This window comes from Lissotriton vulgaris, chromosome 6 (assembly GCF_964263255.1).
Source record: "Lissotriton vulgaris chromosome 6, aLisVul1.2, whole genome shotgun sequence".
In the NCBI taxonomy this organism is placed as follows: Eukaryota; Metazoa; Chordata; class Amphibia; order Caudata; family Salamandridae; genus Lissotriton; species Lissotriton vulgaris.
The window spans coordinates 790,647,059-790,664,931 of NC_141694.1; positions in this window are offsets into that span (position 1 = coordinate 790,647,059).

A 17,873-nucleotide genomic window follows, 5' to 3' on the forward strand; every position below is an offset into this window, starting at 1 on the left:
CACACGCTATTGCTTAGTGATGTGCAGGTTTCAGTTTTTGAAACTCTGCCTTCTTTGCCTGCCATGTCTAAGGAGGCATTTGACACTCTGAGTCGCAAAATTAAATCTGGCTCTCCCTTAGACCCGCTGAAGCCGGAGTTCTTTACTCTTCTCCCGCCCTCTGTCGTGAGCCCATATTGGACCTGATTAATCTCTCACTCAGTGAGGGCGTGGTTCCTTCCTCCTGGAAGCAAGCTGTGGTCAGTCCTATTTTGAAGAAACCCAACTTAGACCCCTTGCTCCCCGAGAATTACCGGCCCATCTCCCTCCTGCCTTGGACCGCCAAGGTCACTGAGGCACACGTGAACTCCATCTTGTCTGCCCACCTCTCTCGTAATAATATCCTTGACGAGAGTCAAAATGGGTTTCGCGCACAACACAGCACTGAAACTGCTTTGCTCTTTATGATAGAGCATTTGCGTTCTGTGCTGGACACGGGGCAGACAGCGGCGCTCCTATTGTTAGACCTGAGCGCCGCGTTCGACACGGTGTCTCATGACATTTTGCTGCGGCGTTTGGAGGAAGTGGGTATTGAGGGGAAGGCTCTTCAATAGTTCTGCTCTTTCCTTTCGGAACGGTTTTTCAAAGTAGCCATTCCACCTGGCCAGTCCTCTTTCCACTCTCTGGGACTGGGAGTCCCCCAGGGCTCTGCTTTGAGCCCCACACTGTTCAACCTGTATGTGACACCGCTGGCTGCTGTCGTCAGGCAGTGTGGGCTTACCATGACATCGTATGCCGACGACACGCAGCTGGCGGTGACACTCAGTGGGGACCCTGAGGTGACTGCGCCCAGATTCCGCGCAGGACTTATAGCTGTGGCAAACTGGATGCGCAGTAATTGCTTACAGCTTAATGCTAAGAAAACCGAGGTCCTAGTTTTAGGGAAGCAGGCGGAACTATGGGGAGATCAGTGGTGGCCTCCCGAATTGGGGGTGTCCCCCATCCCAGCGGCCAAAGTAAAAAATCTGGGGGTTTGGCTGGATCCTAACCTCTCTTTTACCAGCCACACAAAGAAGACAGCAGCTACCTGCTTTGGTATTCTGCGAGGACTGAGACCTGTCCTCAAATTCTTCGACCCTCCCACTCGGCAACTGGTGGTTCAGGCCTCTATCCTCTCCCAAAAAACAAATAAGGGTTGGCTCTAATCAGCAAGGCTGAGCCGTGAAAGTAGATAACAAAAGAGAATTGCCAATGCTGATAAACAAACGATTCATGTATTTTTAAGTAAAGTACTTGAAACAAAATTCAAGACCAATAGCTAATTAATAACTTTTATTATTCTTTAGAGTTTTATCAACACAACAACTCATATATTTAACGATTGCATATTCCAAGAGACACACATAAAAACCATATTAAACAGGGGGTCGATTTTTAGGAATCATTCAGCATATCACACATATCCCAGACATACACAATGCAACCATTCAAGGGAGGGAAAAGGTACAATGGCTTAGAGCAATACAAAAAATGTTCAAAAAGTTTTTCAATATTTACAAGATAGTACAAGGCGAACAGGGAAGGAAATTGAGAAAAGAAGCCAAGGTCTGCGAGGCACTGAGATCAGTTTAGCCATGACTTGCTATTACGCATGAGCCAGTGACCAGTGCTGACCGTTTTGATGCCGCCGAGTTTTATGAACTGACTGAGAACGCTTTGTAAGTACTCTTTCGTGCAAACCCCGTCGGGATTTGACCCGTTTTTCTTTAAATGGTTCAGCTCATGTTTTTTCTTTTTATCTGTCCCCTCTGTAGTTAAACATTTCTAACTAATTTCGCCGGACTATGGGCAATTGACACGCCGGTAAGCGCCCTTGATTCCTTGCAGTAATTTGTCCGTTTAAGATCGCCTTTTAACCAACTTATACGCATCCTGTCATTTCTGTTCCAGGCGCCCGTCCAGGGCTACATTGTATCGACCCTCCCGGCGCAGATCCTTGAGAGTGGCTTTTTCTCGCGGTAAGACGCCGCCCTTTGTGAACCACTACTGTCTGCTACATAGTTGCTCGACAGTTTGCTGAATCTTTTTTACCATTGGTTACTTTTAGATTAGTCAACACGCTTTACGGACCGAAAAGTACTATCTGCTACCTACCCGGCTCTAATCCTCGAGTGTTGTTTATTGACACGGTAAGATGCCGCCCGCTGTGAACAACCACTGTTTGCGACTCTGTCGCTCGACGGTCAGCTAAATTGCTTTCTCTTTTGGGTTATTATTTTTAGAGTCCTTAACACGTTAAACGGACCGAAAGGTGCAAGCTGCCCCTGCTTTTTACCACACAAGAATTTCATTTAAAGCTCGACTTTCTCCGCGAGTCTTCTTTCCTCGGCTCAAATGAACCTTTAGCTATATAATTAGTAGGTGAGACTGATCACACATTTGTAACTACTACCTTCCTGCCTTATTCTAAGGAGATTGTTCTAATGCACTATACGGTTATCTCCTCACAGGTCTCCACTGTGGTTCACCCCCCGTGAAAATCTCTCTCTTGAAAGAAAAGTAAGTAAATGTGCAGCCCCCAGTTACACTGATAGCCCTCCATCCTTGTTTTCAATCCCCTGACTTCAGCCATGTTTTAACCCTTCCAGATTCTGCCATATTCCATCCCATTACAAAGTTGAGGCCCCACCATTTCCCGCATTCTGTTGCCCTTTGGTAAGTCTGTATAGAGAAAAGGTGGTCACTAAGTGTTGCGCCTGATGTTGATCTCTTGAAAAAACAAATTGGAGTATGTTGTAATTCCTTACTTTTTCTTGTTTTCTTCTCTTTTTTCTCTATTCTTTCTAGAGAAAACCCCAGGCCCTGAAGAGAATCCCCACAACCCAACGGGATTCGAAACGCGTAGGCCATAGCCATACAGTTGTCTGCAAAAGTGACAAGCACTGATGTCATGAATTATTTTGTTGCTTGTCCCCATTTTCTTGTACATTACCTGTTCTAAATAACATATAATTTTTCTATAGGAATGTACTGTTTATTAGATTAACCATTAAGCAACCAGGTTGTTAAGTGCCTCGCAGACCTTGGCTTCTTTTCTCAATTTCCTTCCCTGTTCGCCTTGTACTATCTTGTAAATATTGAAAAACTTTTTGAACATTTTTTGTATTGCTCTAAGCCATTGTACCTTTTCCCTCCCTTGAATGGTTGCATTGTGTATGTCTGGGATATGTGTGATATGCTGAATGATTCCTAAAAATCGACCCCCTGTTTAATATGGTTTTTATGTGTGTCTCTTGGAATATGCAATCGTTAAATATATGAGTTGTTGTGTTGATAAAACTCTAAAGAATAATAAAAGTTATTAATTAGCTATTGGTCTTGAATTTTGTTTCAAGTACTTTACTTAAAAATACATGAATCGTTTGTTTATCAGCATTGGCAATTCTCTTTTGTTATCTACTTTCACGGCTCAGCCTTGCTGATTAGAGCCAACCCTTAGTTGTTTTTTGGTTAATATAGCGGGCGCTGGCTCGCGAGGACTTTTGTGTTTGTCCATTAAATTTTGGATCAAAGGTTGACCAGGCGCCTCCTTTTTCCACTTCTCCCTTCGAAAGTTCCCTGGGTTTTGTGCCTTATTGTAGTGTTGTTATATGTTGCTAAATTCTTTTTCCTTCTTTCCTTTCTTCTTTCTATAGAGTAAATGCCAGAGAAAGACACCTTCGCTTACTCAGAAGACCACATTAGAAACTTCCTTAGTGACCCTCCTGTTTTCTCCTCAGTCACCCTAAGTGAGACAGCTACCACATCCAACGAATCAGACAAACTCATTTGTTTGAAAAAGAAGCAGATTAGGACAGACCTTCATGGTCATTTTTTGTTGCAGCACCTCCGAGAAGGCACCATCCCGGCTGGTCTACAAATTAAGAACATTCCTGTAATTTTTACAGAGGATCCGATATTCAAAAAAGGTTTCTCTATGATAGAAACCAAATGTAGCAGAGATCTTATGATGCTGACAGTTGAGACAGCTGTCAGAATATCTAAAGAGGAATTAGCTGAAATTGCTAAATTAGAGTCCGAAATTAGTGGTAACCCAACTATAGCAGACGCTAAGGCCCTTTTGGAAAAGGTTGCCAAAGAAATACAAGAGTTTAAAGACCACACTATAACTCAAAAATCCAACCAATTCGAAAAAGATAAAAAAGGTTTTTCATTAGAGAATATATATCCCTATTTACAAGCTGATTTCTATTCCAAAGCAGAATCTAGACGTTTCCTTCAAGGAAACCAGGGTAGGTCTCGTAGACAATTTATTTCGTTCTCCGATACCTCCTCGTCGGGTACAGACAGCGAATCCACTGGCAATTACAATCGCCCAAATAGAAACCGCAATTGGAACAGCAATCAACAGCAACAACAAAATCAATCGCCGAATTTTTTAGGGAGAGGCCAGACACTCCCCAGGGGCCGGGTGAGAAACAACATCCAATGGGAGATGAAAACAAGACGACAGCACTACAAAAACTAAATGCGTCGCCTATTTTCAATTTGTCTAAAAAAGTCCTCACACCGGACGAGGAAAGCATCCTAGCTAAAGGATTGTCATTCGTACCCTCAAAAAGGACTGACTTCGTGAAAATGAAGTCAGAATTCATTGAATTTTGTAGAAAATTACGTCTGACTTCGTTTTTCGGTGAAAACCCCATCACCCAGCCCTCTGAGGTCACTGGCCTAAGGAACAAGTCCACCTTTTGCCCGCCAGCCAACAAAGTTCCAAAAAACCTTTTGATCTTTGAGAAAAGTGTATTGTCTGCCATAACAGCCATGGAAAAAGAAAAGAAATACATTAAATATAATACTACTAAAAACCAAATGACGGCTCTAAACAATCTGAAAAATGATAACACTGTTATCATTAAGCAGGCCGATAAGGGCGGTGCTATTGTAGTGTGGGACAGCCAGGACTACACCTCTGAAATCATGAAGCAACTAGAGGACACCACCTGCTACAGAAAGATCAACAAAGATCCTACCACGGACCTTCAGAACGAACTTTTTGCACTCGTGCAGGAAGGCTTTGATCTAGGTTTTGTTGGCCCGAAAGAATTTGAATATCTGAAAACTAAACATCCAAAAATCCCCATGTTTTACATACTGCCTAAAATACATAAAGATCCTGACCATCCGCCAGGCAGACCCATCGTGGCAGGATGTGGTTCTGTACTAGAGCCGGCATCCAAATATGTTGACTGTTTTCTCAAAGACTTTATGATCCAGGTTAAATCTTACCTACAAGACACCACTGATTTTATCAAGAAACTAGAAAACATTGATTTCAGTGCAGGCAGAGACAGACTAGTTACCTTAGATGTAACTGCTTTATACACCCATATTCCTCAGGATGAGGCTATAGCAGTTCTCTCCTATTTCCTTGATTCCAGACCTAGGCCCATGCGTGTGCCTACTAAATTCATTGTGGATCTGGCTACATTCGCATTAAAAAAGAATTATTTCTGTTTTAATGGTGAATTTTACTACCAAGTCAAGGGGGTAGCCATGGGCTGCCCCTTTGCCCCAGGATTGGCAGTATTGTTTATGGATATGTACGAGAATGCATACATCTATAACAACAATCCTTTCAGTCAATACATCGGAGCGTGGCTCCGTTTTATTGACGATGTTTTTATGACATGGACAGGTGATAGTGACACCCTAACCAACTTCCATCAATGGCTCAATGCCAGGACTGCCGACATAAAGTTCAGCATCTCTGAATCTACAAGTAGGATTGCGTTCCTCGACGTGGAGGTCTTCCCTTCTGAAGGGAAACTGGCCACCTCCTTATTCATTAAACCAACAGACCGTAACAAGTCGTTGATGTTTAATAGTAACCACCCACGTAATCTAAAAGAAAACCTCCCTTACGGGCAGTTCCTGCGTGTCCGCAGAAACTGCACCTTTACAGATGATTTCAAATTCCACTCAGAAAACTTAACATCTAAGCTGTGTGAGAGGGGTTACCCCAAAAAACTCGTAAAAAACTGTTTTAGGAGAGCCCAATGGACCCCACGAGAGACACTTCTTGAACGCAAACCCAAATCGGATTTAAAAAGGCAGGTATGTGTCACGACCTTTTGTCCTAATGCTAATCGTCTGAAAAAAGTCATAAAACAAAGTTGGCATCTGATAAAGGATCTAGATGACAGCCTCGTGAATGAGCCCCTATTTGCATTTAAAAAAGAAAACAATATTGCCAACCACATAGTCCGAGCAGCCATGCCTGTCCCTAAAACTCTAACTTTACGCCAAATGATGGGGATGCCTCCCATCCTCGGACACCACAGGTGTGGCACTTGTCTATGCTGTGAATCCACTGTGGAAGGTTCTTTGTTCCAGCATAACGGAATTTCTTGGAAACATGACACTGTAAGCAATTGCAAAAGCAAGTTTGTTGTTTATGGCATTACATGCCCCTGCCAGTTACTTTACATAGGCAAGACTAACCAAGAGGTCCGGCAGCGGATCTCACAGCACAAATCAAGGATCAAAAATAAAGTTGAGAATGCCCCTTTGGTGCTACATTGGACACGACTGCAACACCGAGTCATTGACCTAAAGTGGACAGTGATCTCTAAAATAGAAAAAAATCCCCGTGGAGGAGACCTCAATTTAGCACTATCTAAACTCTTATAGTTAAATTTGATACTGCAGTATCGGGGCTCAATGAATTGAGTGAAATTTTCAAGCTTTAATTCGTGCTTCTGGGCCTTTATTCTCTCAGCTAGGCTGTTACCCTGGATTCCTCCACTCCGGTCCGCAGTTTACTTCCCTCCCTGGTTTAAGTTGTGGGCGGACCGCCCCACCAGGAAAATATATAAAGTGAGATCAGTTTAGCCATGACTTGCTATTACGCATGAGCCAGTGACCAGTGCTGACCGTTTTGATGCCGCCGAGTTTTATGAACTGACTGAGAACGCTTTGTAAGTACTCTTTCGTGCAAACCCCGTCGGGATTTGACCCGTTTTTCTTTAAATGGTTCAGCTCATGTTTTTTCTTTTTATCTGTCCCCTCTGTAGTTAAACATTTCTAACTAATTTCGCCGGACTATGGGCAATTGACACGCCGGTAAGCGCCCTTGATTCCTTGCAGTAATTTGTCCGTTTAAGATCGCCTTTTAACCAACTTATACGCATCCTGTCATTTCTGTTCCAGGCGCCCGTCCAGGGCTACATTGTATCGACCCTCCCGGCGCAGATCCTTGAGAGTGGCTTTTTCTCGCGGTAAGACGCCGCCCTTTGTGAACCACTACTGTCTGCTACATAGTTGCTCGACAGTTTGCTGAATCTTTTTTACCATTGGTTACTTTTAGATTAGTCAACACGCTTTACGGACCGAAAAGTACTATCTGCTACCTACCCGGCTCTAATCCTCGAGTGTTGTTTATTGACACGGTAAGATGCCGCCCGCTGTGAACAACCACTGTTTGCGACTCTGTCGCTCGACGGTCAGCTAAATTGCTTTCTCTTTTGGGTTATTATTTTTAGAGTCCTTAACACGTTAAACGGACCGAAAGGTGCAAGCTGCCCCTGCTTTTTACCACACAAGAATTTCATTTAAAGCTCGACTTTCTCCGCGAGTCTTCTTTCCTCGGCTCAAATGAACCTTTAGCTATATAATTAGTAGGTGAGACTGATCACACATTTGTAACTACTACCTTCCTGCCTTATTCTAAGGAGATTGTTCTAATGCACTATACGGTTATCTCCTCACAGGTCTCCACTGTGGTTCACCCCCCGTGAAAATCTCTCTCTTGAAAGAAAAGTAAGTAAATGTGCAGCCCCCAGTTACACTGATAGCCCTCCATCCTTGTTTTCAATCCCCTGACTTCAGCCATGTTTTAACCCTTCCAGATTCTGCCATATTCCATCCCATTACAAAGTTGAGGCCCCACCATTTCCCGCATTCTGTTGCCCTTTGGTAAGTCTGTATAGAGAAAAGGTGGTCACTAAGTGTTGCGCCTGATGTTGATCTCTTGAAAAAACAAATTGGAGTATGTTGTAATTCCTTACTTTTTCTTGTTTTCTTCTCTTTTTTCTCTATTCTTTCTAGAGAAAACCCCAGGCCCTGAAGAGAATCCCCACAACCCAACGGGATTCGAAACGCGTAGGCCATAGCCATACAGTTGTCTGCAAAAGTGACAAGCACTGATGTCATGAATTATTTTGTTGCTTGTCCCCATTTTCTTGTACATTACCTGTTCTAAATAACATATAATTTTTCTATAGGAATGTACTGTTTATTAGATTAACCATTAAGCAACCAGGTTGTTAAGTGCCTCGCAGACCTTGGCTTCTTTTCTCAATTTCCTTCCCTGTTCGCCTTGTACTATCTTGTAAATATTGAAAAACTTTTTGAACATTTTTTGTATTGCTCTAAGCCATTGTACCTTTTCCCTCCCTTGAATGGTTGCATTGTGTATGTCTGGGATATGTGTGATATGCTGAATGATTCCTAAAAATCGACCCCCTGTTTAATATGGTTTTTATGTGTGTCTCTTGGAATATGCAATCGTTAAATATATGAGTTGTTGTGTTGATAAAACTCTAAAGAATAATAAAAGTTATTAATTAGCTATTGGTCTTGAATTTTGTTTCAAGTACTTTACTTAAAAATACATGAATCGTTTGTTTATCAGCATTGGCAATTCTCTTTTGTTATCTACTTTCACGGCTCAGCCTTGCTGATTAGAGCCAACCCTTAGTTGTTTTTTGGTCTATCCTCTCCCGGCTGGACTACGGGAGTGCTTTGCTGCTTGGAGTTATTCAGGCTGAGGCTACTAGGCTTCAGAGGGTGCAGAACGCTGCGGCTCGGGCCATTGTTGGCCTTCCGAGACGGTGTTCTGTCTCTACTGTCCTGACCTCCCTTCACTGGCTTCCGGTCAGACAGAGAATCAAATTTAAGGCTCTCTGTCTGACTTTTAAGATTTTGAAGCTTTCATCTCCTCCTGCCCTCGTGGGCCTCATCTCTCCTTATGTTCCCATGCGGTCTCTCAGGTCTGAATCTCACCACCTGGCGATTAAGCCTAGGTTCAGACTGAGTAGGATGGGAGGACGCTCTTTTCGTGTTCTGGCGGTTGGACTATGGAACTCTCTTCCTGTACATATTCGTGCCCTAAACAGCCTGACTCTTTTTAGATGCGCTATTAAAACCCACCTGTTTGCCTCCGTTAATTGATCCCCTCTCTTATCAGCTCTGACATGTTGTGTTGTGGTACTTGATCTGGCGCCAGGACGCCCCTTCGCTGGGGCAGCTGTGCGCCGAATAAAAGTTATTAACATAACATAACACATATTGCCTGCTGGGAAACTAGGGTGTACCAGGGAAGGGCTCCCCGGGTCATAGTAATTTAGCCAGCCACGTGGTATGGGCTCCCCTGGGTCTCTACAGGCTCAGGAAGGGGGGCTGAAGCCCCCTCTCTTGAAGGTTCGTTCAGCCCTGTGGGATGGGGTCCCCGGGACTATTAAGGCTCAGGAGGGAAGCCCCACACCCCTACTCTTTTACTGGAATTGGGACCATGGGGTTGTGGTCCCTGGGGCTATTGTGGCTTGGGGAGGGCGGCTGTACATCCCCTTCTCTTACTTTACATGACAGCTCTAGAGGATGGGATCCACATGTCCCTCTCTCCAAAAGAATGTCTTATGCCACTCCCTGGGCACTGGTCCACCCCACTGGGTTGTTTAATAGTACCATGGGCTCCTTTTTTTTATTTTGCCGCAGAGTTTGGGGTTCCTCTGTGAATTTGCAGCAAATTAAAAAATAACACATTTTAGGCCTCAGGCAGGGTCACACTGGGACCTCTCCCCCCAGCCATGCCTTGGAGTGAGTTCAGGGTAGCCCTACCCTGCCCCCTGATGTATTTTTTTTATCTTTTTTTAGGATTCTGGATTGAGTGCCAAGTCCTACAAAGGCTGCCACCACATCTTCATTGATGTGGTGGCAACCAATCAAATCTCAGATCTGTTGGGTCCACAGAGCCTCCGCAGTATGATATATACAATTGTTTTGGGCCTTAATTACTTGAAAAGGATCTATACTAAATCAACAATAGCACTCTTTCTGACCAAGGTAAAGCTTTCTACAAAATACGATGTTAATCTGTTCAGCCGTTCCGATGGAAAAATACATGAGGAAATGTGTTTTGGGGCCACCCCTTTTTCCTAGCCCCCACTTGATGGATACCCAAGAGGGCTCAGGGGTTAATAGCTTTCCTTCTGTCGAGAATTTTGGCAAAGGCAATGCTAAAAAATAGGAGGATAAGAAGATAAATTAAATCAAACTTTGAGAGAATTTATTGCCATGTTAATTCATTTCACTGAGAAACAGAGCGAAAATACGATTAAAGAAATAGAACACATTAAAAGAGAAATGTACATGCTGATTTGTGAATTGTCCAGAAAACACTAAGAGCTTAGCAACCTAGATATAGATTAAAAAAATTCTGTGATGAACGGGAATATAATCAAGGTCGTGTGTATACTTCTACTAAGAAATTTGACTTCAAAAACCTTTATTGTTTTTTGTAACATAGGAAGTAAGGGCAAAGCAAAATAAATACATATATGTGATAGTGCATCATTCCTTTTGTACTGGGTATAGTTGTAGGATACAATTGGACAATCAATCATTGTGATGTGGCGTCATGAATAAGTACTTTTTAGATGGTCTCTAGCATAAGAGTTCAATGTATTGCCAGTAAGATCCTAATATGGCCTTGATCAAGACACAGTGCAATACTGTTATGAGATCCAAATTAAATCAAATAATAATGATGAAGAGAAAAATAAAAATTAGCGGCTACTAATATGACATGTTAATTGACATCAGCATACGTTAATATTAAGCATAACATAACTGTTAGAAATGGCCCTTTTGCAGGGTTTCCCCAAACTTTTTGCTTCTTCCTCTTATTTTTTCCTTACTTGTTTGTTTTGGTTATAGGACTCTGGTCACGTTACCACTGCTAATCAGTGCTAAAGTGCATATGCTCTCTGTGTAAATTGTGTTATGGATTGGTGTTTCCATGATTGGCTATTTGATTTACTTGTTAGTCCCTAGTAAAGTGAACTGAGTGTGCCAGGGCCTGTAAATCAAATGCTACTAGTGGGCCGGCAGCACTGATTGTGCCACCCACGTGAGTAGCCCTAGAAAAGGTACCTTAGACCGGCCATTGCAGAGTCTGCGCACAGTTTGTAACTGTCATGTCCACTTGGCCCATGCACACACTGGCTAGTCCCTAACCTTCCCTTTTCTTGCATGTCAGGCACCCCCTAGGGTAGGCCCAAATTACCCCTGTGGGCAGGGATCAGTGTATGTGAAAGGTAGGACATGCCCTGGTGTGTGTGTGTGGCATGTCCTGATAGGGAATTACAGCCCATTTTGTTTTTCACTATTGCAAGGCTACCTGTTCCCCATAGGACAGAATGGGAAGTTTGTTTATCACATCTTATAAACATAAAGGGCCGTGGGAACTAGGTGGGAAAATAAAATGTAATGTGCCTGAACTCAGAATCTAACAATGCATCTTTTGGTAAAGGTGATTTTTACATTCTGTGTTTGAAAATACCACTTTTAGGAAGTAGGTATTTTCTTGCTCAGTCATCCCGTGTGCCTCTGCTGGAATGTGGATTGCATGTCTGGGTTTTGGACGACAGAAGGCTAGGAAGCACGGGTGGCTCCCGATAGTCTAGGTAGGTCAGGAAAGGGCTGAAAAGACCTGGGTCACGATGGGGGACGAGGGAGGAGATTTCCTTGCACCTCAAAGGGCCTGGTCTGCCTCTGACAATGCCTTCTCCACCCCTTATCGGGAAATCACACCAGAGAAGGCAGAACTGGTTCTGGTTGGGCACAGACACCCACTGCCTATAGGATCAAATGATTTTAAGATACAAATACTGGGACTCAGACCCCTGAACTTTAGAACTCTTTTGGATCAAGAAGACTGCCAAGAAGAAGAGCTGGAGAATCTGTGAGGAGGAACGGTCACTTTGCTGTGTGCTTTGCTGTGTTGGCCTGCAGTGGCTGCTTCTGCCTTGGGCAGTGAAAGGACTGGACTGAACTTTCTGCAATCTACTTTTGTGAGTTTCTCCAAGGGCTTGAGGTAGAGCTTGCCCCCTGTTCAAGAAGTCTCAGGAACAGCAAAGACTTTAAGCTCTTCTGCCCTCCGCACTAGGGACTGTGTGTTTTGTGCTGCAATAGAAGAAAAGCAACCCGACGACGTATATGACGCCGCTGCAGACTCTGTGTCCTGAAGGCACTGCAGAGGGCACCGCCGCAATGTCGCATCACAGCCCTGGCCTCACTGATGACCCCTGCTGATGCCGCCACCGAGTCGCAGCTCGCACCGCGACCTGTGGGCACCGCACTCCGCACACCTCACTTTACAATGTCGCCTTGGCTTTCCCGACGAAGACGCTTCACGCCAAAATCGATGTCGCTATTTGCACCGTGGCTCGAGGGCACCTCTCGTAAAGTTATATGACGCACTGCCCTCATCCCGCACTGCAGCCTTGGCCTACCGGCGACGGCGCCATCGACTCCAGTTCATCAGCCGACGACGGCACTTCAGCAACAATGACACTGCTGCTTGCACCATGACCTGCCAGCACTGCCTTCATCTTGCACCGCGACCCTGGCCTCACCGACAACGCCATCTGACGCCACCACAAGACGCTGCTCTCACCACGACCTGAGGGCACTTCACGCCGCATCGCTGCACTTCGCACCTCAGCACACGATGCCTGCTGACACCAGTGCTCCTGACTCCAACAGAGAGGAGATCGACCTGCAATGCGTGTGACATCAAGGACCCCAAGGACTCCTGCACCGACCTCCGGAACCACCGCCTGCGGATGCTGTGTTTTTGGAAGCTCAACAAGAGGTTGCCAACGCCCTGCATTTCCAAAACATACTATTTGTGGGTGTTCCCGACAACGTAGCTGGCCCGCGACGCTGCGGTCAGCCAGAACTGTTTGGATTTGTTTGCTCACAATATCGTGATAGCCCCGGATGGAGCTATCAACATCAAGGAACTTGGATGTTGGTCTTGTCCTAAGTATATAAACATATTGGTTTGTTTCTAAACTGATGTGGTGTCCTTTTGTAGTGCTTACACTGTAATACTGTTGGTTATGTGCAAATGCTTTACACACCGCCTCTAAGATAAGCCTGACTGTTCGTGTCACGCTACCAAGGGGGTGAGCAGGGGTTATTTTAGGAGTGTAACTCCCTTATCATGACTAGAGTAGTGGTTTCTGCCAGGCTTTGGCACATGCCCTAGCCTGCCAAAAATCCAATTTCTAACAATAACTGAATAAACAAATTAAGGAATCTAATTTAAGTGACCACTTGTAGGTGTGAAGCGTAAAGATAAATCTCGCTAAGTGTACCTTGACGGATCATGGTAGTACCTTTTAGTAAACAGATGCTATCATGAGCGCATCAATGCCTGGAGTAAGCTCGGAGTGAGATTTGTCAACAGAGGATTAATGTTGTCCATAAAGTTGTGTAGTGTGGACCAAATTGCTCTTGTTCTTGGTTTCCAGGGAGTAGTCTGAAGTGACATTTTATCAGTGCCCCTAATGAAGGAGACCCAGTTTCTCCAGGCTTTGGGTGTAATCACAGCTGTATTTTTTCCAATTATTAAGGATGAGTTTAAACACTAGTGTGAGCAGGAGATCCAATAAGTGCCTGTCTCCCTCGGTGTTTAGGTTAGGGTCTAAGGGACTTAGGAGGGTGAAATCCCTAGAGGGATGACAATGAAATTGATCGCTAATGAATTAAAAAATATTGTCCCAGTATTTTAATTGTGATGGGCAGTAGAAGAACATGTCCTAGATATCAATCCCTTTATTGCAATTCCAGCATATCGGTTAGTCTTAATTTATGTAGATGGGAATGGGTCTATAAGGTTCCATGTATCAGCATAAATTTAGTTTGAGCCAGGACTGGGGTGATGTTATACAAGAAGGGAACTTTAATATTTTTGACAATTGCGTATTATTCTTGAAAGCCAAGCTGTCTTACCTCTATTTGTAATGCAAAGTTTCCATGGGCTTAAGGGATGTTTAGGATAGATAGATATAGATTCCGGAGACCTTTTGAACTAGTTTATTAGCAAACTGGGGTAATAATGGTATATTGGTGTTAGTTTCCGGATGCAGGCTTTGAGGCTTAAAAATGTATTCAATCCAGATTGGATAGGGAATATGTATGTTGAAAGTTTGCAAATGATAACAGGAATTTGTTTCATTCTAATTGATTGATGGTGACAAGAGTTCACATGGAGGGTTGGTCACCAAAGTTCTTAACATGGAAAGAGAGCTCAATCTTGATTAAGTTTGCATTTTTGTAAGAAGTTGGTCTGGTGAATGCTGTCCACTAATTACAGTGGTCACCTTGCACCAGTCCAAACAACCTTTATGGTGATTAGGTTAAAGCTAATCTTTATAGAAAGCTATCCAAGTGCTAGATGTGGAGAGCAGCCTTCAGGCTAAGTCGTGAAGGAATGTTAAGCAGCTCGTTTTACCAGAATGTAATCTTATAGTATTGGTTAAAAAATATTATTATAAAAATTATTATTATTATTATTATTATAAAAGTTATAAAAATATGTATTTATTAATGTAACACTCTTTAATATCCTCTACACAAGGATACAACACAAATCAAACGATACTGTAGCAAAGAAACAATCGTAAGCAGCACAATACACAGTGAGCTCAAGGGGGAGACCAAACCATATACTAAGGTAGTGGTATAAGTACCACGACTCGAGTCAAGAGAATGACTAGGAGGTGTAGAATTGCTGGGAACTCAAGGAACCACCCAAGGTGAGTACGTAGGGACCCCACAGAGGACGGGTGCAGAGTGGGACCACAAACACGTGCTCCATTAAACTCTATGGGAGAGTCGAGTTTGTAAATTTAAAGATTCCTGGTGGATTACGAGGTAATGCCTTGGAACTTAGAAGGTTGGGGAGCCACCCCACCTGTGGATACTGTAGTACCAGAGTTACCTTTCCCAGGGAAGCTGGGTGCATAGCTTTGAAGTGGTGTCGGAAACAATCATCGTTCACTATGGAGGACCTCAAACAAATGCCACTGCTAGAAGGAAGAAGAATGGCCGGTGGAATCCACACATGGATTCTTGAAGAAAGAAACCTGAAAGTAGATGGGACAGAGTCTGGGACACTCAGGAGTGATCGGGGGCTCGGGAGACAAATGCCCACTGATGTCAGGTGCTTCAGGTACGATGAAGAGGTTGTCTAGGATGACCAGAAGTGGGATTGAGCTGTTCCAGGAATGATGTTGAGTGCTGAGGGGTAAGCGTTCAGCGGAAGCACCAATACGCCTTAGCATGGGCAACCCACGAAGATGGTCAAGATTGGTTTCCGTCTGGCCCAGCAAGGACCAGGAGATCACCACAGCAAGGGTAGTCAGGGCAAGCCTGGAGAAACCAGGGAAGCCCAAAAAAACAATGTTGACCCTCAAGAGGACCCACAGGCCTGAGGCACAGCAGTCTCATGGGGACCTCAGGCAGTTTCACATGACAACAGCTGGCAGGGCACAGAGTGCAAGGAGGCCTGAGTCCTTTTTAGAAAATGTGCACAGAGGTCGGGGCTACAGATAGCCCAATGCAAAAAGTTGTTGCGCACCAACAAGCATATGCAGTTGCAATTGAATGTGGTGCATAGGGGTAAGGGTTATGCGATCCCCATAAGGGAAACTGGCCTCAAACTTGGTGAGAGAGCAGCTCATTCTGGTAGACTTTCGGAACCCACCTCCTGTGTTGCTGGAGCCTTTGGAGTCTGCAGGAGCTCAGGATCAGTATACCAGTCAGATTTGCTACGGTGCCTGTGAATGCATGGGAGTAACTCCTTCACCCCAAGGGAGAATCTTCAGTTGTCTTGGAGTTCCACAGGGTCCTACATGGAGCCTGAATGGAGCAAAGACATAGAGAAGGCTTTGGATTGAGAGGGAGATTAAGTCTGGCCCTGTCGAGGTCAAGCAAAGTCCAGCGTGTCCAGACGGTTGAAGGTCAGTGGTTTCTTGTCAGCACACGATGCCTGCTGACACCAGCGCTCCTGACTCCAACAGAGAGGAGATCGACCTGCAATGCGTGTGACATCGAGGACCCCAAGGACTCCTCCACCGACCTCCGGAACCGCCGCCTGCGGACGCCGTGTTTTTGGAAGCTCAACAAGAGGTCGCCAACGCCCTGCATTTCCAAAACATGCTATTTGAGGGTCTTCCCGACAACGTAGCTGGCCCGCGACGCTGCGGTCAGCCAGAACTGTTTGGATTTGTTTGCTAACAATATCGTGATAGCCCCGGATGGAGCTATCAACATCAAGGAACTATTTTTAAAGTGTATTTTGATAACTGTGGATTTTTAAGACCTGTATTGAGGATTTTTATCGTTTTTGGTCTTGTCTTAAGTATATAAAAATATTGGTTTGTTTCTAAACTGATGTGGTGTCCTTTTGTAGTGCTTACACTGTATTACTGTTGGTTATGTGCAAATGCTTTACACACCGCCTCTAAGATAAGCCTGACTGTTCGTGTCAAGCTACCAAGGGGGTGAGCAGGGGTTATTTTAGGAGTGTAACTCCCTTATCCTGACTAGAGTAGTGGTTTCTGCCTGGCTTTGGCACATGCCCTAGCCTGCCAAAAATCCAATTTCTAAGAATAACTGAATAAACAAATTAAGGAATCTAATTTAAGTGACCACTTGTAGGTGTGAAGCGTTAAGATAAATCTCGCTAAGTGTACCTTGATGGATCATGGTAGTACCTTTTAGTAAACAGATGCTATCATGAGCGCATCAATGCCTGGAGTAAGCTCGGAGTGAGATTTGTCAACAGAGGATTAATGTTGTCCATAAAGTTGTGTAGTGTGGACCAAATTGCTCTTGTTCTTGGTTTCCAGGGAGTAGTCTGAAGTGACATTTTATCAGTGCCCCTAATGAAGGAGACCCAGTTTCTCCAGGCTTTGGGTGTAATCACAGCTGTATTTTTTCCAATTATTAAGGATGAGTTTAAACACTAGTGTGAGCAGGAGATCCAATAAGTGCCTGTCTCCCTCGGTGTTTAGGTTAGGGTCTAAGGGACTTAGTAGGGTGAAATCCCTAGAGGGATGACAATGAAATTGATCGCTAATGAATTCAAAAATATTGTCCCAGTATTTTTTTGTGATGGGCAGTAGAAGAACATGTCCTAGATATCAATCCCTTTATTGCAATTCCAGCATATTGGTTAGTCTTAGTTTATGTAGATGGGAATGGGTCTATAAGGTTCTATGTATCAGCATAAATTTAGTTTGAGCCAGGACTGGGGTGATGTTATACAAGAAGGGAACTGTAATATTTTTGACAACTGCGTATTATTCTTGAAAGCCAAGCTGTCTTACCTCTATTTGTAATGCAAAGTTTCCATGGGCTTAAGGGATGTTTGGGATAGATAGATATAGATTCTGGAGACCTTGTGCCCCCCTTTGAACTAGTTTATTAGCAAACTGGGGTAATAATGGTATATTGGTGTTAGTTTCCGGATGCAGGCTTTGAGGCTTAAAAATGTATACAAATCCAGATTGGATAGGGAATATGTATGTTGAAAGTTTGCAAATGATAACAGGAATTTGTTTCATTCTAATTGGTTGATGGTGACAAGATTTCACATGGAGGGTTGGTCACCAAAGTTCTTAACATGGAAAGAGAGCTCAATCTTGATTAAGTTTGCATTTTTGTAAGAAGTTGGTCTGGTGAATGCTGTCCACTAATTACAGTGGTCACCTTGCACCAGTCCAAACAACCTTTATGGTGATTAGGTTAAAGCTAAC